The sequence below is a fragment of the Argentina silus genome (assembly GCF_951799395.1).
Source record: "Argentina silus genome assembly, chromosome: 3".
NCBI classification, from domain to species: Eukaryota; Metazoa; Chordata; class Actinopteri; order Argentiniformes; family Argentinidae; genus Argentina; species Argentina silus.
This window is the reverse complement of record NC_139657.1, coordinates 24,038,552-24,061,310: the sequence shown is the minus strand read 5'-3', so window position 1 is coordinate 24,061,310 and position 22,759 is coordinate 24,038,552. Positions and strand designations below refer to the sequence as shown.

General features: G+C 42.2%; 1 protein-coding gene across 1 annotated transcript in view; it reads right to left on the bottom strand.

The window, feature by feature from the left end:
- The window catches only part of LOC310802434 (transcription factor SOX-6-like), a 78,083-nt gene extending 59,318 nt beyond the window's left edge, over positions 1-18,765 (bottom strand). The window contains exons 1-2 of the mRNA XM_083666786.1: positions 18,698-18,765; positions 4,741-4,809 (exon numbers count right to left, since the gene is read on the bottom strand). The gene's annotated coding sequence lies outside the window, so the exon portion shown is untranslated. The remainder of the gene's footprint in view (positions 1-4,740; positions 4,810-18,697) is intronic.
- Between the last annotated feature and the right edge of the window lie 3,994 nt (positions 18,766-22,759).

The window sequence follows — 22,759 nt, the reverse complement described above, 5'->3', positions numbered from 1 at the left end:
CCACAGAATCCTTAACCTTATTCTTTATCAGCGGCAACTTTTGAAGCAGCAGTACTGTTAAGTTTCACTTTCATTTTGTATAGAGTGCCTGTGGCATTGGGCTGCGTGGAATCCACACACATACGCACCACACTGCGGGCATGCGGGCACTGCAGGCACACAACGGCGACCCATTTCTGCCCGTTAACACTACAATCGGATCACTAAAAATTGATTGGGTGGAGGCTATGGCATGGAATGTGACCCATTAGGGGCTGTTCATTTTGGCTGACAGCAACTTTAAAATGAGACACCACTACTGTTTTTACTGTAATGAAAAAGCTGCATGCAATTAGGAAACAATGATGCCTGTATCCAAGATGTGTGTCAAGAATGACAGTCGCATTCAGGGCCACTGAACAGTTGAATGTTGGTAGAATCGATACTACGTCTCCAAGCTTCCTGGAGTTTGCCTGCGGCACTTTCACTGTGAAAATGCCCGTATGACCCACGGAAGTCAGTGTGTCCCAATAGTTTTGAATAGCTTCCTTTTCTTATGTCCTTAACCTCATCACCACTGGTCTAGAGTGACTGGATACAATCCATTTAGTGGCCTCCAGGGAAAGGAAACAATGAAGGGAAACCATGAAAAACTATCATGACCCAAAGTAGGGTGACAGTCCTTGTCCACACTATTGCACCACGGCTGTTAAGGAAGCTCATTCAGCAGATCTAAGGGCCAGGTGGCTGGCCCCTGTAGCTCCGAAAAAGAACAGCTGAGTTTGACCCTGAACTTTGACCCCCGACCCTCTCCTCAGTCAAAACAGGAAGCAATTAACCTGAGTGGTGGCTGCTCTGATGACATTCCTCTGTGGGTGCCTTCAGAAGTCTGCAGCAGGAGACACCAGTAGTTGCACAACGAGATAAAAGTGGATGAACACACACACAAACACAAACAAACACACACACACACACTCTAACCAATTAGAAAGAGCACAAATCCATGGGTGCATGACTAAATCTTATGGCCTCATGTTTTGTCAGCCTGAACAGACATATCTTTTCCTGAGGAAGACAAACAAATCTGATACATTGCTACTGTTTGACTTTCGCCTTGGGGAGATTGACATATGCCACAGTGCATTTGATGTCATCTCAACAAAATGGATGAGGGGGGCGAGGGGAGATGATAGGGAGAGGGGGGGACGGCTTGGGCCATTGGGGCTGTTCGGAGGATGACAGTCATCACTGGGCTTCAGAATGATGATGATGATGATGAGCTCCAATGCATTTGACATGAGAATGGGTACACAACAACATAGTACTAGTGTTCAGCTTGTATATGGTAGAGTTGTACAGCCAGCTCATTCACTCAGTCATGGAAGAGATGTGGGCCCTTTCCCAATTGTTAGAAAATGGATTCCTCGCATCCTCTCCTCCCTTCTCCACTCAATACGTACAATACAAAAAGCACTGAGATCCTAGATCTTCTCCTCCAATGTGTTTTGAGTAAGTAGCGAGTGGAGGACAATCGAGACCCTGACAATTGAGTTACTGACTTGCCTCTGACTTACTCTCCCTTTTCCTTACTCCCCCATCTCCTCTCACAGATCCTTACTTGTGCTCTATAATACAATACATACTGGACCATTTAGTAGACGCTTTCATCTAAAGCGAGGTAAGGTGACTGCACACATTTTTACTTTATATCCTGTATATATTGTCCCCAGTGGGAAACAAACCCACAACCCAAGCTGAGCCACACAGGACTCACTTTCCCTCCCTCTCTGCTCCTCCTCACTACAGCTCCTCATCTCAGTGCATTACCTCATCTAAGGAGGATCTCCCTAAACCCACAGTGGTACTAGAACAGACACGAGCGCTCATCTCCAGGACGTTGCCTGCCGCTGATGCGGTTTGGAGGCAGAGAGGGGGAAAAAGTGACTAAGCCACATAGCTCCTTTCTTCTCTCTACTGACTTATAAATGGAGGGATAAAATAGAGAAGATAATATTTAGAACAGGCCCCATTTCAAGGGTAATAGAAGAGAAAGAGGGTTCGAGAAGCTGGTGGTTTTGAAGAGGCAGTGCCTTGTGTGTATTCCTGCTGGCTCGCAGCCTCACGTTGATCCCCGGGGTAAGTTAGGAACCACGGCCCCAGCCCAACCTACAGCCTCTACCATCTGCAACCAATGAGCTCCTTCAAAACAGAACCATATGGACCTCGGGCTGGATAGATTGACACTGGCTCTGCACGTGTGCACACTGCACACACACACACACACACACACACACACACACACACACACACACACACACACACACACACTCCCTTAAGCAAGCATAATTATCTGACTCCCGTTCACACTGCCAGCTAAATGGGTCCTCCACCACAGACTTGCATGGCAGCTCAATTCAATTTGGTTTTATTTGTGTGGTTCTGTTTACAAAGGCATTTCAATCACAGCACAAAACATCTGGGCCAAAAGCCATCATGGATGGTATCCTACATCCTACGCAAGGTATACATTAGAATCATAATTGATAACTATTGAACAAAGAACCATAATAATAGGCTACAGTGTCAGTGTGGCTTATTATAATGTCCATTTGTTTATTAGTTACAGTATCTACACACTGCCCATCAGTGGGAAGGACTTGTCTTATGGCATTACTAAAGTTCACATACAGAGTAGACGGATACAGAGGGAACACAGTAGAAAGAGCATTATTTAGTTTGGAAGGAGCCAACAAACCGACAACCTCAAAGTGTTCATTAGCTTGTTAGCTTATTAGCTTACCGCAAATCCGTCTAATGGGTGCTGCTGGCTGTCTGGTTAGTTAACTCTAACTCTTTCGAAATGTCTGTTATTATGTTATATACCTTTAGTTTCAAGAAAGACAAATGGCCAAACTCACAGTTGTAAGGACTTTCCGTATGTCCTCCTTTAAAAAAACAAATAGGTTGCAAGCTGCTAAATTAAGCAAATAAAGCTATTAGGAAAATCAGACTATATCTAATATGGCCATGGGCATGTCATACCTGTAGTAGCACACTGCCAAAGTCTAAGGATGCAAGGGCTGCTCTGATTTAGCAGGAAAAGAGCTAATAGACTATTAAATAAACAAAATACGACAAGTAGCTGGTTCAACTTTAAAGGTAAAGTCCGCAATATGCCGTAGCCACGAAATAGCAAGACAATTTACTCAGCAGCGGCTATCGATCACACTGCCGTGCTTGTGTGACGACTGAATTTTTAGCAAGTGAAAAATTGAGCGTGGGTGAATCTGAAACATCTCTAAAGTAATCCAACTTCCTGTGGTGATGTCATATGAACAGTCTACCTTCACCATGGTCTGTAAAACAATATACTGGGAAACTCTTACCTATGTCGGTGCTATTCCGTGATGCTAGCTACAGTAACCTCAGGAGCAGGAAGATGCCATAAATCTCTGCTGTCACGACAGGATTCATACTCCTAATTGTGTTACAAGTGTTCACTTTTGTCCCCTTACCGCCATGTAATTCAATTCGAAAGGCAATTGCATCTTAAAAGAGATAATAATGTAATTTCAAGTTTCCCGCAAGACCTGATAAAATTAAGAATTTAGGGGGGAGATTGATTAAATTAAAAAAAGGTTTAAGTGGTCTTGTTTCCACCATGCCACAGCTCCATACTTCAAACAACATCAATGTAGACATAGGAAGATCTATGAAAGCTCTCTGTTAATTATTCTTTGAGATCGGAAGTTAACCATCTGATGACAGTGCATTTTGATTTGATTCCATGACTTCATATAAACTGTCTCCATATAAAATGACACAGCAGAACACCCTCCATGTCGCAAGATACAAGAACATATCCGCATCACTGAAAGAAATAGCGATCACTAGCTTTACTTGAGTGATTTCAATGAATGACTTAAGTGTTTTGGATAGGTTACAGGAGGGATTGCACGCCTCATAAACAAAGCCTTGGAAACTGAGCTCCCTGGCCAACAAACCGGGCACAGATTAGCTTATCACAAACACTAAGTCTGTGAAGCCTGTCCGGTGTTAGGGCAAGAGGCCAATGCTAGGGCACGAGTAGGGATCAGGTACCTGATGACCTACAGTAGAGACCAATGACATGACTCTAGGGGATCTGAGAAGACTGTTATTAGCAGATTAACCATATTGCCATATGGCTCGTTTCTCTGTAGGACTACGTTTCACACGTCTATGCTAAAAGCATTAAAACCCATATGACTTCAACTCCGTCAGCTTCATTTGGGGTAGTGTTACCAACAGCACCATTTGACTCCAGATATGATCTTTATTGCTAACAGAGAGAAAGTCCATTAAAAGAAGTACTGTAGCCCTGGACGCTGAAAAGTTCCTAGAGAGTTGCCTGTGTGTCTTTAAAAGAGTCCTTTCTTCACCATACTGAAAGCTCCTATTGAGGGGGGTACAGAGCAACACACTGACCAGAGTGGAGGTCGACATCTGCATGGGGGAGTCAAATCAAAAGCACTCTGTCTGCGACGATGAAGGAAAAATAACGGACACGCACCAAGTAAGGTACAGTTTGTTCACCTGAAACGTTACAAGGTGCAGACATGAAAAGGGATGTACGCCACCAACTTGACCGTCAACACAAGACAAACATGCTCCATTATTAACCTCCATGAACACTCAAATAATCTTGAACCTTACAATAATTGCTTAATATGACATTGGAAAGTAAGTAGAAGAGTAAGTAGAAACAAGTGTAACACTTACAGATTTAGAGACTTCAACCTCAACACCCTCTTCTCACTTGCGGGTATGTTTTGAATTCATGAACGTCACCTGTAAAACAGCAAACACATAAAAAATAAATATTAATTGATTTCAATTGCTCAGCAGCGCGTACAATGCAAATTGAATTATCCTCATAATACACGGTCAAACAGTTGTGTGGGTGTGTGTAGCTATCTGTGATCAAACACAAAAGTTACAGTGATGAATAACCTGTATTTTTGTTGTTTATTACATTAGTTTTTTCTAGAATAGTGTTATTACATTCTATTCCCCCTTGTATATGTTCTCACACAGCAGCGCACTGTATATTTGAGAACACATGCACAGGCAGGCACACAAACTTGCACTAAACAACGTGAGCATAATTCTTGAACGCAGCTTTGAAGTTCTAAAGTTTGTTAAACCCTGTCTTAACATTGTTACTATTGGCGTCACCGATTGAGGACATTTGGTTTGAAAACTAAATCAACCTCGAGGAAGGAGAAAACCTATATTTTCCAAAGCACACAGACACGGATCTATTAGTGGAGATGGCACACAAAGCCGTCCTCTTACTACCTAGCTTAAAAAGCCCATTCTGCTAACTGTGTCTTTGTCAATTAACCCCAGTTACAAGTTCAGATTTAATTGATCCACATGCATCCCCCTGCTACCTGTGTCTGTGCTGTCACAGAAACTGATAAATACATCAAAGGACCTGGACTTGAAGAGAGCTTTTGATGATGAGTTGGGAGGACAGAAAGGTAACAAGCAATGCAATGAACAGACCTTAATTGAGAGGACAGTTGGGGTCCGACATGGGGACAGGGAAGTGGTTAAGTATGACTGAATCGAACCACGAACCTAAACCTTAGCCAATTCAGCCTAGACACTTGTGTAGAGTAGAGCACAACCAATTAGGAGTGAATATTCTGCCTAGCCAATCAGAGGACCATGTGGAGCAACTACCATCTAGAGAGAGGACAGGAATGTGGGGGAGATAATACAAAGGCAACTGCAGAATACATCAACACACACACACACACACACACACACACACACACACACACACACACACACACACAGACAGACAGACAGACAGACAGACAGAGCTCTTCCTCTCTCTTGTGTTGATGAACATCATTTCTTAAGTGCCCCTCTACTGTTACTAAGAGCTATATAGTAGCACAAAATGGTCAAAACAAACAGTCCTTTGATTCCACAATTTGAGGCTAATTGAGAACAATGAAGAAAAAAGTAAATACAGAGTACATATGATCTTTTATTCATGCCTTAATCAACAAAATTATTCTCTCTTAGAACCAACTTGTTTTCTCTCAGGGCATAATTAAAACCATTTCCACCAAAGAACAACTCAAAGCCATATTGTAAGAAGTTTTACTACCACTCAGCAGAAAGCACACTTCTGAGCAAGTCAACCACGAACACTGTGCAGAGAAATCTCCTCTGACTCAAAGTCAGAGCAAGTTTGGCTAGTCAAAATACCACAGTTTCGAAGCCACCTTTTAGACCTCCTCACTAAGTTGAATTCCCTCGAGTGTCATTCACGCTCTCAGCTTGTCAGCTCGTCTGAACACGTTCCAGATAACTGCAGAACCAGTTCCTCTCTCTCTCTTGTCCTCTCCACTCCACTCCTGTCCTCTCCTCTCCTCTCCTCTCCTCTCCTCTCCTCTCCTCTCCTGTCCTCTCCTCTCCTCTCCTCTCCTCTACCATATCTGCAGCTGGCTGGTCCAACACCTGGAGGACGCTGGGTATTCAGAAAGACAGCTGGCTGTCTTTCGGAGAACGAGCCACTTCACGCACACACACACACACACACACACACACACACACACACACACACACACACACGCAAAAGGAAAACATATAGGGGCACGACATAGAGATCCAGAATAACAAAGACAGGCCTTCTCCTCAGAGAATATCCACTAGATCATTGAGTTACAACCCACTGGACCTCATCCAGTCACAGTCAAACACAGCTGGCGGGAGAGTCCTACTGACAGTAAGGACAAGAAACACACACATACATAATGTCATGCACTATAACAAACACATGTACACACACACACACACACACACTCTTCATATCCTCATCCCCCCTCTGAGGGGTTGACATGTAAGGCAGAGATTAAGTTGTCCCAGGACTTCCCAGACAACTGGGAATGGTAGCTACTGTATTTTAATGCTCAGGCAGCTATGGAACACACCTGTCTGAATGAGGATCTGCAAATCGTGGATTGTGAGAGTAGCTACTTGTTTGGCAATAATTCAGGAAGTGGTGAATTATATCTTTCCAGAGAGACCGAAACAGACAGAAGACAGATGCAGAGGGCTGAGGTACAACGACAATAACTCAAATATGACCACTCTGGCGAAAATCACACATGAATAGACATGAATACACACATTCAAATACATACATACATGCACACGCACACGCACACACGCACACCAAAACATGCACATCAACATGTAACATCATATGTTGTCTTATCGCAGTTGCCAATGCCACTCAAATAAACAAAGTGACACTGTGAGACAGAGAGTCTCAGCAAGTCGCACACTACATGAGATTGTACATTGCATGTCAGTGCTGTACTAAGCACAGCTCTACTCAGGTATGTTCCAACACCAAGCTAATCATGTGGCCAATTAAACCAGAATAGGGGTCAATTGATCCATAAATGATGAGCTTAGAGTCTGGGCACATCTACTCATCACTGACCACTCACTAATGCTCCGACTGGTTGGATGGTTTTTTTATTCACCTCTTTCACCTTAGCAATTGTAATCAACTAGATGTTTTACCTAGGTTGTCCTCACAAGTCAAAACTAAAGTTACAAATGTAATCCATCAACCTTTATTGGGCTGGGTGGTAGGCGGGGCTATCTCTTGCAAACATCACTGGCCTGTACCAGGCGTTTTTTAATAGGGATGTTCAGCGAAAGGTACACAAGTAGTGTGTGTCCCATAGTGCGGGGAGAACCTTGTTAGCCTGCTGAGCTAAAACCAAAACATCTAGAGTTTGCAAGTTGCATGATGGGAGTACGGGGTGAAATAGGTAATCCTATTTGTGAGGGAAAAGAGGAAGGTGGTGTCTTCTCAGTGTATGTGAGTGAAAAAGCTTTTGTGCTTACTCCACAAAAGACCTGGTTAACATTGGATTGACTTGCGTTCTTGAACCCTGTCGTTAACATGAAATATTGCCGAGGCAGAGGGGAGAGGGCCGGGGGCAAGTGCCAACATATCAGTCTCCACCTCACCCACGCTCAGTACACTTAGGCTAGATTACATTATGCTCGATGCCATTGTTCCGACGTCTTCAAGACAAAGCCTGTTCCACTCTGCAAACGCTCCCCGAAACGTTGTAAAAACAAGGGTGAATGTCAGAAGGCGCCGTGAATAGGATTTCTGGGCTTTTGTTTCGTCCAGAGAGGTATGCACAAACACGTCACTGCGTGAGAGAGAAGAAAGGAGGCCCTGTGAGGGACTCTGAGGAGCCTGACGGTCTTCACATGAAAAGACCTACTTACCGTGAGAAGAGGAAGAGCTGTATCTGTCCTACTCTCAGTTTTCAGAAAGCTATAGGCAAGGAACAAAACCCAAATAGATGGTAGACCTACAATGTATCTTACAAATGAGGATACCATAGCTGAAAGTGACACCTATGACTTCTAACCTAAAACATACCAGAACTTAAAAAATATGTTCTGAGAGAATCAACAGAGGTGCTAAGGTGATCATATCCATAAAAAAATCTAATCTCCTGAATAGCATACAGTTTGAATGGTTGTTTAAACTGTTAAGAAAGCATTCTGAACAGTTACCCGAACCCAGAAGCACTATGAACGGAGCAGTGATACCAGAACTCTGCAGACTTGTGCAAGGGCATTGCCTTGCTATGCCAAGGTAACATATGAACCTGATGTCAAGTGTGTCATGGCCCAAACAACCATTTAAACAGGGGTTAATAGCGTGGCAAGCCCAGTCCTTTAATTTACAAGGGTGGTGCAAGCCTATAATTAATTGCAGCGCGTGTAAATATACATTTGTCCACCAGGGCAGAGAGGGGAAACGACTGTCAGGCTAATACTCCAGTGGGCCTAATCTACAAGAGAGGGAAATGATTTAGTGAGAGAGCACACATCTACCATATGATATAACACATGGATGTATGTTGGGGGGGTTTGGGACGAAGAAGTTGGTCCTTCTCAAGTCAAGAAAGGGAATGGGAAGAATCTGTTTGGTCTTCCAGTTTGTGCCTCTTTTTTATTTGGAGGAAGAACTTGTTCCGTGTTGACCACTGCTGTAATCTAGTTAAACACTCATTTTCTAGATGGCCCCTGACTCGAGGAGGTTAAACAGGTTAGTCAGGAATGGTTGTGCTTGAAAGGGTATAATTAGATAAGAGACAAAACAAAGAGTAAATGTATCGATCCTCAAGGTATCCACTTAACTGCCTTCGCCATTCTTATGAATTCTAATATTGTGTATGTGTCAGGCAACATGGTAGTTCATGAGCTGCTTGTATCCCCTTGAGGGAATTATAATTGATAGAGGATGACCTCCAAACCACAACCAACCATATTCATGCGTGAGCAGAGAACAACTGATTGGCTTTGTGGAAGAGGTACCTGGCTGTCAAAGAAAGGGTGGGGTGTTTGAAGTTGTTTGACACCATCAAAAGCTCCCCATTATGATTATCTCGTATAGAGGTGTGTTACACAATGACAAAGAGTACAGACAGGACATATATACATTAATGGCAGTTTCAATAGTTGTTCTTATTCACAAATCTCTCTCACAAAGGGCTAGGTCTTAACTCTTTTCCTGTGTGCACCATGAACAAACAGGCACAGAGTTCATTGTGCTTTGAGACGTGCAGGAGTATGGGAAATACACATGAAGTTAACAATGCATGGTGCAAATTAGAGCAAGTAACACTTTAACACAAAGAGGCCCTAGCCTGGCACAATGGCGTCTTTATGACATAAGCTCCTTTTCACTGTGGCTCTTTGGAGAAACAAATGAGATTTTTCCTATAGCATGCATCCAGCAATAACAATTGACATCACAAGCCAGCCATATATTTCACATATTAAAAAGGGGGAGACAGAGTAAGCTCCTGGAGACTGAGACTATACACGACAGCTTGCTGAGGCAGCTATTTTACACTCCTACAAATGGAGGCCCTCCCAGAGAGGAACCAAGAAGTTGCGAATCTTGAGAAAGGGACACTTTGTTTGGTTACATCAGTTGCTAAATTACTGCATCTAAGTCCAGCAAGCCAGAGCAGACCAATCACGCTCAACACTGTGGTTGTAGGGGAGTTGGTTAGCAGTTTGGCCCCACCCACAGAAAACCCAAGTCCCATCTAATGGTGAATGCTAGTACAAGATTAGCATTACTGGTGCTTAAAGGCTTCAATAGCATAAGAGTAGCATTAACAGTGCTGAAAACACAACAGGTGGGTCCCATGAAAATGCTTCTCTTCAGATGGAGCTAAACACACTGCTATCGTTACCCTCACTTAGAAATGTGTGTGTGGGGTTGGCTGAAAAACACTTGAATACAAATGCCAGTGAGCCACGACAACTATCTGTCATATCATATACAGTGTGTTAGATTACATGAGGTAACATGAAGTTCACACAGTCAGCTGTATCGTTGCCAATGTGCCTCTTCCATAGTCTGTTATGAAGAAACAGTATGCCTCAGCAGCGAATAGGATTCCTGCTTGTACAAGTCTGTACAGTACACTGTATACAAATAGGCATGTGAGAGAACCATGTAATTCAAGTTTTACATGTTATCCGCTTTTAAACCCCGTCCCATGGTCAGACTGTAAAAACACGGGAATTCCATGTCATACAGAGTAACGGTGAAATGTGTATCACATGGGGAGATTTCAAGGTTGTCAATCAAACCCTACTAGTGCATTTCTATTCTGGGTACCCCAGCTTGTATGTGGCCTCTCTCCTCCCTCCCAGCCTACCAAACAGAGCCGGTCTTACTGAGTTCTCACCACCACCTCGTAATGACGACAGTTTGATTAAAGACCTCACTCCGGTCTGGAAACCACGGGAACACCCTGCGTCGACAGCTGGCCAGCAACCAATCAGTGTTGGGCTTTAGGGCACGGGGGTGGGACCACCCTCCTTCCCCGTTGCTTTCTGACCACACACCCGTTTCGGAGGCCTCACACCCCAACCCCTGCTGCTATGCCACATTAATCCCGGCCGCTACACAAGTGGTGAAGTGTGGGAGGACCAGTGAAGCGCCAAAATATGGTACACAAAATCAACCTAACCACATAGGGTTCACATATCAATACATAACTCCATATGTTGAGCTTGTAGCAAGACCCTGCACCATTTTTGCAGGCGTGTGTGTGTGTGTGTGTGTACATCACCATATTTGTGTATGCTTGTGTGTATACAGTATATACACTCACTGAACACTTTATTAGGAACACCTGTACACCTTCTCATGGTGTGGGGAATGTTTTCTTCTTTCACAGCCTATTTGAGTATTGTTGCTGACCATGTACATCCCTTCATGGCCATAATTTACCCATCTTCTAATGGCTACTTCCAACATGATAATGCACCATGTGACAAAGCAAAAGTCGTCTCAAACTGGTTTCATGAACATGACAATAAGTTCAGTGTTCTTCAATGGCCTTCCCAGTCACCGGATCTGAATCCAATAGAACACCTTTGGGATGTGGTAGAACGGGAGATTCACGGCTTGAAAGTGCACCTGAAAAATCTGCATGAATTACGTGATGCAATCATGTCATCATGGACCAGAATCTCAAAGGAATGTTTCCAACATCTTGTGGAATCAATGCCACGAAGAATTGAGGCTGTTTTGAGAGCAAAGAGAGTCCCTACGCAGTATTAGTAAAGTATTCCTATTAACGTGCTCGGTGAGTGTACATGCTAATGCATCCATGCACATGTGATTTGCCAGTGTATCTGTCTGTCTGTGACCTGTGCCAGTTTCAGTAGCCTTCTCAGATGGTCAGAGAGGCTCATGGGAACTGCATGGGAGGCCAAACCACAAATTCTCGCCACAAAATTTCAGCACATTTTCCTTTTTTTATTCCCATCTAAGGCATACTTGCAATGCAAACATACTGTATGCAAATACAGAGGAGAACAAATCACAGGATCTAATGGAAGTGTCAAGGCTTTGGGGAATCCTACGCTGCGCTCTGATTGGAGGTTCACATCTAGCTGCACCAATGGGATTCATGGAACACCTCTATTGAATAAGTTGAACATCTCATTCTAGCCAATAATTGTAAACAACATTTCCTTGAATACAAACTGTTGAACAACACTAGTGCTCAATTGACAGCCTTGCAGCACACACGGTCCACATCACACCCGACGACCCTGGATGACTGAACTGACTGGTGACACACATACAGTTACACCTTGAGACACATACAGTTACACCTGGAGACAATGCATTGCAGACAGACAAATATCAACACCGTCCCACATTTTGTTAGCCACGTCTGGTGTCAGATCTTTAACCGTGCACAAAGCAAACAATTAACTGTGTGGGAGTCAGGCCTAACAAAAGCTAGTCTGTGTTTATTGTATATTTGATACAGGAACTCATTCACAGCTTTCTTCCGTGGTGCTCTTTTGTTCAAGAAGGAAGGCAATTTTTCTAACTTGACATGGGAGAAAGAAAGTGAAGCTTAACTTCATTATGATTTGTTTTCCATTTCAATCTGAGTTAAGTGTTCACATTTTCCGAGCTTCCCGCCCTGCATCCTGGCACGCTGGTTGGAGACAGCATTGGGTAATGTTAGAGCCCTGGGGACTATTCATAGCGTGTTCATAGCATGTTTTAACCTATGTGAATCTCATCATTTATGATAAAAGAAGTGTATTGATAGGCTACGCTCAAGGTTAATAACTTTTTTCAATCTTGGAACTACACTTTGAAGAAGGTCTCTTGACCGAAACATTATTAAACACTGTGATTTTTGCAAGTAAGCAGTGTTGCATGGAGTTTTCCTTTACAGTTTCATATTGTAGTTTTCTTAATCTGTTTGCACCTGCACTGACAATATCAGGTGTGCAGATATTTTCTTTATTTGTGAAACTAAATCTGTGAAACAGGTAATCAGGTATCATTTAAAACTGCTGATCTATCTTTTACGAACGTGGCACTGTGATGCAGGCACAGGACAATAAGACAGGGGGATAAGACACTGAAAGAAGGACCATGAGCAATAGACTGAAGTTGATAAAGAGGCATGGAGACAAAGGGGGAGAGAAAGAGACAGAGAGAGAGACAGACAGACAGACAGACAGAGAAGAGACAGAGAGAGAGAGTAATACAGTTATTGGACATCAGCAGAGAGCCTTCTTGCTGGAGGGTGTTTCTTCTCTCTCTGGTAAATCATCAAGCCTGCTGTAATAGACAAAGCATCTGCTGCTGTGCAGTAAAGAGGCTTTACTTTTGATTGACAGCGGGGGAGCAACTGGAGCACAAGTGTCAGTCACTGGGACATCCCACTCTTGTCAATGATCTAAAAGTCAGCACTCCTATTGGCTGAACCAGAGAGGTCCAATTCAACAGTTTACCTACCTGCAGTTTACCTCCAGCAACCAGGGAAACAAATCCAGAAAACATTTTTCCAATCCTTTTGGCTATACCTTGCAAAAGTTAGACGTCAGTCAAGCCCGATAGAGAGCGGCCAGGCAGAATTATGTATTTTAGAATGATTCCGTCTTTAAAAACCGCACCAATAAAGTTATGATGATGGAAGTTCCAGATACTACAGTGGCGAATATAAATATGTGACACTGATATATTTTGCATACAGCAATGCAGGCATCAGAATATGCTGCAGCCTGGTCAAACTTTGTGCAATACCTGTACACAGAATAGGTATGGTCTCAAAGGGTTTTGACTGCTTGCAGCATTGAAAGTCCTGATAAAGGAAATTCCTAATTAATTATTTCAGGACAATATACAACACAATCGTGCCATTCAGTAATGCTTAAGCTTTGTATTCCTTCATGGCTGGTTCGAGATTGTTGTTATTTCCTCCAGGCTTTACATTCAATCTGACAAAATAATTGTTGACAGGTGTAAAGAAACCTAATTGGTGATTCGGGTGGTCAATGAGTTGTTCTCTCTCTCTCTCTCTCTCTCTCTCTCTCAAAAACAACATCAAAAACCACCTTTTGCTGCAGGTGTGTAGGTCTATGGACCGTAGTCAGGGCAAACAAGTATTATTAAGTATTCTTACAAAGTATTCCCTACAAAGACAGGAGTGAACCAACTTGAAAGGAGGAAGAGGAGGAGAAGGAAGAGAAACAAGTGCATTGTAGATATTGGAGGTTCAGGACATGGCACAATGGCATGTTAAGCTGCAGTGAATGTGAGAAATAGGTATGTGTAAGGTGTCAAAATATGTAAAGATTTGAGAGAAAGAGCACATGCTCACTTTTAAGTGGCCCTCGGAGGAGAAGACACAGGCAGCACTGTTTGTGTTGTTGTTATTATTGTTACCGGTGCGCCAGGTATGATCCCATTCACTCTTATAATTGGATAGTGGGGAGCAGGTGCAACATTCCCTACAAAAAAGGTAAGGTCATCCCTACCATTGAGAGTGAGAGCAGGAGAATGAAAGCAGGTTCTCTATTCCCCTCTCTGGCAAAATGGGAAACCTGGCTCCAAGGTTATGGTTAAAGAAACACACAGCAGGGCAATACAATCCCCCCTTCAACTTGCATTGTGGTTGAAAAAACGTATAGGCATCTGCTGCTGTGCCTCAAGTGCTCATTCACCAGGGTTTCAACCTTTCTTTTTCGGCAGCGAGACTGCAATTTGGGTGTGTCGTTCAGCCGCAGATAAGTATAGGCTGGCTAATGTGTACTTACAACATGGAGAGAAATACTTACGGCTAAATGTTTAATTTCTGTTTGTACAACACATGTCCAATTTGGGCTCTGGTGTGTTTTCAAAGAGCTAAACAACAAATAATTAGGAACTGTCTCTGTCAATTCCAAGAAATATGCTGCATAGTTTTTACAAATTCAAGGCAGATGTCATTCTTTATCTCAGAGCAACATGCAGGACATTCCCTCAACATGTGTGATGACCTGGGTGTTTATACATAAAAGGAAAACATTTATTTGGTGTTTAAAAACTCATGAATGTAATCTAATAAGGGCATATAAAACAAAACAAAAAGAAAAAAGCAAGATGAAAAAAAGGATGATGAAAGCCTACGAACATTAATAAATTGTGTCTCAATACTGTTTAGATTTAACTGGATGAAAGTAATTCTGAAAACTATTATGTGTCTGGTGGATATACCTGCAGGCATTACTATTAGACCTACTTGGTCATATCCATTAGAAAAGGGCTACTTTTGAGTACCGGCAATTTCATTATAAACTCCATATTGATGGCTCGCATTCTCTCTCCCCCCTTCTTCTCCACACCCCTCTTACCATTCCTCCTTATCCCTCTCCCCCTTTTCTTTTCCTCCCTCTCCTCTCCACCCTTCTCCCTCTCCCTCTCTCCATTTCTCCTCCTCCCTCCCCTTCTCCCTCTGGCCCTTTATTCTCCTCCCTCCCCCCCCCCCCTCTTCCCCTTTCTCCTCCTCCCTCCCCTTCTCCCTCTGGCCCTTTATTCTCCTCTCTCCCCTATCCCCCCTCTTCCCCTTTCTCCTCCTCCTCCTTCCCCTCCTCCCTCCCCTTCTTCCTCCTCTCTCCCCTATCCCCCCTCTTCCCCTTTCTCCTCCTCCTTCCCCTCCTCCCTCCCCTTCTTCCTCCTCTCTCCCCTATCCCCCCTCTTCCCCTTTCTCCTCCTCCTTCCCCTCCTCCCTCCCCTTCTTCCTCCTCTCTCCCCTATCCCCCCTCTTCCCCTTTCTCCTTCTCCCTCCCCTCCTCCCTCCCCTTCTTCCTCCTCTCTCCCCTATCCCCCCTCTTCCCCTTTCTCCTTCTCCCTCCCTCTCTCAGCTGTCAAACAGCCTCTCACCTGTAAGTCTCCTGCAACTGTTTGCTCCATTTCATACTGTTGAAAGAATATCACACCAGACTAATTTGAAAGCTAACAGGCCCATGACTGTTCCTCACATTTCTCTATAGGCCTACGTTCTGCCTTAAACAGCAACTTGTTGGATAACAACTTTTAAGGGTAAACAGTTATGTTTGCTCAAACCACAGTGCAAATTGAATCATTTATGATTAATGTGGTCAAACTTCCAATTGCAGTCAGTAATATCAGTGTCACAGAAGATTACATGGATGTCCGTGTGTATGGGGCTCGTTGGAGAGACAAATGTAAAAGTTGAGTATAGAACATTTAGAAAGTAATTAATGATATAAAAAAAAGGCTGCAAATACGTTAGGCCTATTGAATCAAGAAGGATATGTCTAGCTTTAAACTAACACACATTATAGAAATATGACATCATTTCTGAACAAAATATTGAAATTGAGCATATCTTTACATGATGCGCATTGACATAGACATTGACGCGATTCAATGCGTCGAAATAGCCAACAATTCTTAATTGATCAACTGTTGCGCAAATGGCGATAGATTAGGCTATTTCATGAAACACTATATGCAGAGTCCTGACATATATATCATTTCATATAAATGTATAAAGATTTTTTATTTTTTTTTAAATCCAAAATTCATTGACCTTATTTTGAGATGGAGAATGTCCTCGAATAGGTCTGCATTAATTTTTTTTAATAAAAAAAATGTTTTATATTATTCAAACGGCATGAAACGGTAGAGGTGCACATGAAGAAGTAGAGGCATACGACAAATGTGTGGGGGTTTACGTCAGAAACTGAAAGAAATTGGTAGTAATATTGGAGAGAAAAGAAAGACTTGGTGCGCAGATAATTTGAGAATCGAGAGTTGACTGAACAACTCAAATTCACGGTCAATTTTGTACCACTTGACTTCGTTGTCTGGTTAAATCTAGTCAGTAAACTACAGGTCCGCCTCGGGTTTCTCAGACAGTGGATAGCACAACCCTGTATAACCGTCCCAGGACAATGTGCTGAATTGGCAGCCTATTTATAAGTCTGCCATTTGGACGTGGACGACACTCTAATGCCACTTTACCTTATGAGGGAACTTCAACCCACAGCACCTGCTCAAAATAAAATGGCATACGAGATCAACTTCACACTGACTGAGGGGTCCCGCCGTCGGATTGTTTTTCAAACAGACACACTGGTTTACAACGAGAATGCACTCTCAATTGCCCAGCTAGGGATTTGACAATTAAACTTAGCAAATAAAGACGATAGGTATCTTTAAGGGAATCTATTCAAACAGCAGGGAAAGCCTAATATTAGTGTGATAAGAGGATATGTTGTATGTCGTCTTTCATAAATAACAACGTCCAATAGTCAACAAGTTGAGAGATCAAAAAGAAATCTGTGTTGCAGTCATCCGGATATTGTCATATTCAATTGTGTTTCCTCTTTAGTGGTTTTTAAACCTCACTCACTGGCACGTGCATTCATTTTTGTCGTCGGTGCGTGCGAGGGCTCTTATCGCCGCGCGTACAGCTTTTCAGGACGCGTTATCTGAGAACTTGTATGCGTCTAAAATTGGGAAACACCCTTAAAGTGATGATCTATCTCCCTTTAACAGAAAGGCTATGATGCTTCTGTGCGCCTTGTCCTCCTATACCCTGCCATGTAAAAATATCATTTACATCACCCCACGAATCCTCACCATGACCCCGAACGAAACTTTCACTCTTCACAACACAACTGTGTAATATCTGAATATCAGTAGAAAATGATTGATATAGTATATAGCATAAAGCAACATTGCATACGTTCCTATTCAGTCTATACGTAATAGTGATTAAGCTAAATGCAAAATATGAAAAGACGATAACTTTGATGGCAATAACTGAATAGGCTACTAGCCATGTGTCTTTAAGTAAAAAGCCTGTATTTTCGGATCAAAACCTGAGAGGATTCAATTCCAATGTCCATTGAATTGGCTATGTTCAACATAACAACTTCAGAAAAGGCTTATCAAAACATGCAAACGTAGAAATCCGAAAGATGTAACTTACTTGAAGTCCCCTTTAACTCGCACGGTCCGCTGGGACTAATGTCTTGTTTCTCCAGTATTGTCTCCCAATGGATGCGTTTTAGAATGAAGGGTTCAGTCTATTTTAATTTATGACTCACGCATTCTTTTAGGGTCAGTTTCCGTGACCCCGGAGAGAGCTCACTTGTGAGAGACACATCCTCTGCTCGGCAGCGCAGACAGTATTCCCATATTCCAGTTGGAGAAACTGTATAATCAAATTCCAACTGATTTGGACATTTGCCTGTGACGCTCACTGGACACGCGAACGCACAGTGAAACAACACCGAACGAATGGCTTGGCTTTTACACTTGAGGTGGCCACCAAAGCGCACTTGGTTACAATGAACTGTCGGCTACTGTAGGCTACCACTATGTGGACGAACATGAAACTGCGCATTTGCACTCCGCAAGCCGCGGGACTGGCAAAAAAAGGCAATAGCCACACAACACTCAAAAACAAGCCATAGAAGACTAAAAAACAACCATGACTCAAAAAACAACTCAAATGAAACTTCATGGTCGAAACTGACTGAGCGATATATGAATTGAGTGACATGGCTTAATCTGTCAATTCAGTTCAGTTACGGCTATCTAAAGCAAGAAATTGGCAACGCCGAAGTTAAGCCCTGAATCACAAAGAGTGAAATAAGCAGCAAACAACTTTTGACACTCGAACTGACTAAAACATTGCACCATTAGCACTAATGACAAAGAGTATTATGCCATACCTAATACATAAATCAATAACTGGCTTATTCGTCTGCAACAAAACAACACGCAACACATTATTCAGTTATAACACAACCTTACCTTAGTGTATCCAGTATCTGTGTATCCCGTTGTGTTATAGAGAATATAGACTAGATAATAAGATAAATGTTAACCTATATTCTGCATAGGTAAAACAAACAAAAAAGCCGTGGCCAAAGAAATCCCGTGCGTCAAGTTCGAATCGCTTGTGCGAGTTGAGTTGAGTGGAGTTTAAACTATTTTGTTTGTGCACCTCAAGTCGAGAAAAGACAAAGGTTGGAGCTGTCAATCGTGGCAATCAACTTGAGCAGCCTTGTCGTAAGTATTCTAAGCATTTCCCGTCGTGCAACATCTGAAAGCAAAGTGAGTGTCCGGGGCAGTGCTGAACAGGGGAAGACACAGGCAGGGCTATCCCTCCCGATTGTAGCCAAGAAGAGAAAAACTGAGAATGAAAGCGTGTGGAGTGATCGTGTGTGTGTGTGTGTGTGTGCGTGTGTGTGTGTGTGTGTGTGTGTGTGTGTGTGTGTGTGTGTGTGTGTGTGTGTGTGTGTGTGTGTGTGTGTGTGTGTGTGTGTCTGTTGAACATCTTCTTACATATTATCTTGGATACATTGGCATATGTTTCAATACATTTAGATACTATTTATAGTCTATTGAACTTTATGCGCAATATTCAATAAGAACAACCGCATTGAGCCTGTATTTGTTCAGATTAATGTTCACTTTTTCAAATAGTTGATAGGCTTACTGTAAACTCTGTTTCCTAACGAAATATTGTAATTATCAACACATTACCTGAATAGATCTTTTGATAAACTCGTCAGCAACTTTAACATAAACAGGATGGCTATGTTTAAGTCATTCCTCAGAGAGTTGTAGGCTGCGCATGTCGACACATAGCCTCATTCCATGTATTCGGTTTTGGATGCTTTTCTAAACAGAGAGGCATGTAGCCTAACAGTGGAACATGCATGGACTAGATTATTTGATTTTGTTGGTTTAGAATTTACTGTGTGACAAATTCTCATGTTTCTGGGAAATTATTCGTGGACTATAATGTTTTGTCAAACAAATAGCCTAACTATTGCATCATAACGAATGAAACAATATAGGCTAGGCCTTAAACTATAAGGCTATCTATATTTTTAATCAATCCATTCACTCTTTTAGTCACATGAGTTTAACGAAAAATATAAATATGTCAGTCAATTGACCAGTCATACACGTTCATTGCCATGGAAAGTCAATGCATCACTATCTCCGAGAAATTATACAATCGAGTTTTGATAAATCTGATTCATAGAGATTAGTCTATTTATCTTTGGTTGTCAATCAACGTCAAACAATATATTTTATCTCTTTAAAATACTGGGACATCTGACTCTGATTATAACCTGTTTTTATGTTAATCCAACGCTATAGAACTGCGCTCGTTGCATGCGATGTTCAAATGTTGTAGAGCCAATTAACACCACACGTTGGTGTTTTTATGTTTTTGTTGGCATTTTGCATGATTGAATGCACACACAAAAAAATACACTGATTATGAGGTTTGAAATATGTAAGTCAAGAGACCTAACTGAGAATTGTCAATATGTTTAACATATCGGCTTATTGACTCTGACACATTAAGATGGCCTACTATGAAGGTTATATTTCGAAACTTCGAAGACCTATGCATCAACAATTATAGTTACACGAGATAGGCCTATGGCTTTCAATAATCAAATTCGCTGATGGGCTATTTTCAGTTACTCTAACGCCACCGTATGGTAAACTTGGACAACTCAGTCAGTCGAGGAAATACTCATGCACATGCACGAATTCATCTGCCTTTCATGCTTGCTGATAAAGGTAAGCGGAATGATGGCCATATGATTTGATAATAATCCTATACTAGTCGAGAAGTTTTTATTCAGAAGAGGGATCTTGAAAAGCAGTAACCTATTTACATTTATTTTTAAAATCTAATGTTTTAAAGCAACTGTTGACCTTATACAGTATGCGTATTAAATGGTTATATGTTAAATTACTGGGCTAGAGAGAAAGAAGCACCATCTAGTAAATTACAATATCATGGGAAGACATCATTTTAATTATGAAATCAAATAAATTCACATAAAAGCGTATTAATCATGTGCTGTAAACGTGCAATGAAATGCTTATTACGAGCTACCTCTCAACAGTGGAATGGATTTAAGGATAAGAATACAATAAACATAGAAGAATAATAATACAATACACAATATACTATCAAGTAATAACAGTTAAATAATAAGTGTAGCAAGATAAATAGTGTATATATATATATATGTACGATATTGAACATATCGTATAATATCATATGAAACGTTTAGGAATTGCAACCATTTTTATACACAGTCCCCTATTTTCAGGGGCTCAAATCTAATTGGACAAATTAACATAATTATAAATAAAACGTTCATTTTTAATACTTTGCAGGCAATGACTGCCTGAAGTCTGGAACCCATGGACATCACCAAATGCTGGGTTTCCTCCTTTGTGATGCTTTGCCAGGCCTTTACTGCAGCTGTCTTCAGTTGTTGTTTGTTCGTGGGTCTTTCTGCCTTTAGTTTTGTCTTCAGCAAGTGAAATGCATGCTTGATCAGGTTGAGATCAGGTGATTGACTCAGCCATTGCAGAATATTCCACTTCTTTGCCTTAAAAAACTCCTGGGTTGCTTTCGCAGTATGTTTTGGGTCATTGTCCATCTGTACTGTGAAGCGCCGTCCAATCAACTTTGCTGAATTTGGCTGAATCTGAGCAGACAGTATATCCCTAAACACTTCAGAATTCATCCGGCTGCTTCTGTCTTCTGTCACATCATCAATAATCACTAGTGACCCAGTGCCATTGGAAGCCATGCATGCCCATGCCATCAGACTGCCTCCACCGTGTTTTATAGATTATGTGGTATGCTTCGGACCATGAGCCGTTCCAAGCCTTCTCCATACTTTTTTCTTCCCATCATGCTGGTACAGGTTGATCTTAGTTTCATCTGTCCAAAGAATGCTGTTCCAGAACTGGGCTGGCTTTTTTAAATGTTTTTTGGCAAAGTCTAATCTGGCCTTTCTATTCTTGAGGCTTATGAATGGTTTGCATCCTGCGATCATCCACCACTGTTGTCTTCCGTGGACATTCAGGCCTTTTTGTGTTGCCAAGCTCACCAGTGCATTATTTTTCTCTCAGAATGTATCAAATTGTTGATTTGGCCACTCCTAATGTTGCCGCTATCTCTCTGATGGATTATTTTGTTTTTGCAGTGTAAGGATGGCCTGTTTCACTTGCATTGAGAGCTCCTTTGACCACATGTTGTGCATTCACAGCAACAGCTTCCAAATGCAAATGCCACACTTGGAATCAACTCAGACCTTTCACCTGCTTAATTGATAAAGAAATAACAAAGGAATAGCTCACACCTGTCCATGAAACTGCTTTTGAGTCAATTGTCCAATTGACTCAATTGTGTGTGTGTGTGTGTGTGTGTGTGTGTGTGTGTTTGCACCGAATCACCAATTAGGTTGGTTTACACCTGTCAACAATTATTTTGTCAGATTGAATGTAAAGCCTGGAGGAAATAACAACAATCTCGAACCAGCCATGAAGGAATACAAAGCCTAAACATTACTGAATGGCACAACGATATTGTCCTGAAATAATTAATTAGGAATTTCCTCTTCCAGGACTTTCAATGCTGCAAGAAGTCAAAACACCCTTTGAGATCGTGCCTATTCAGTGTACAGGTATCTCTGACTGCACAAAGCTTGTCCAGGCTACAGCATATTCTGATGCATGCATTGCTGTATGACAAATATAAAATGCAAATTGTCTCTAGTGCAGGTGAGCAGTAGGTAGTGCTGCTGGGCAGCAGGGGCAGTTGAAAAGTCTGGGCTGGGCAGTTGAAAAGTCTGTGTTTGACCGGATGCTCCGGTACCGTTTGTCAGACGGTAGTGGCGGAAAAAACAGGGTGTAACTAGGGTGGCTGCGATCTTTGATGATCTTCCGGGCTTTCCTCAGACACCTCCTGGAGAAGTTTGTCCTGTACGACTGGGAGCTCGCTCTCTGTGATGTACTGTGCAGTTTTCACCACCCTCTGAAGAG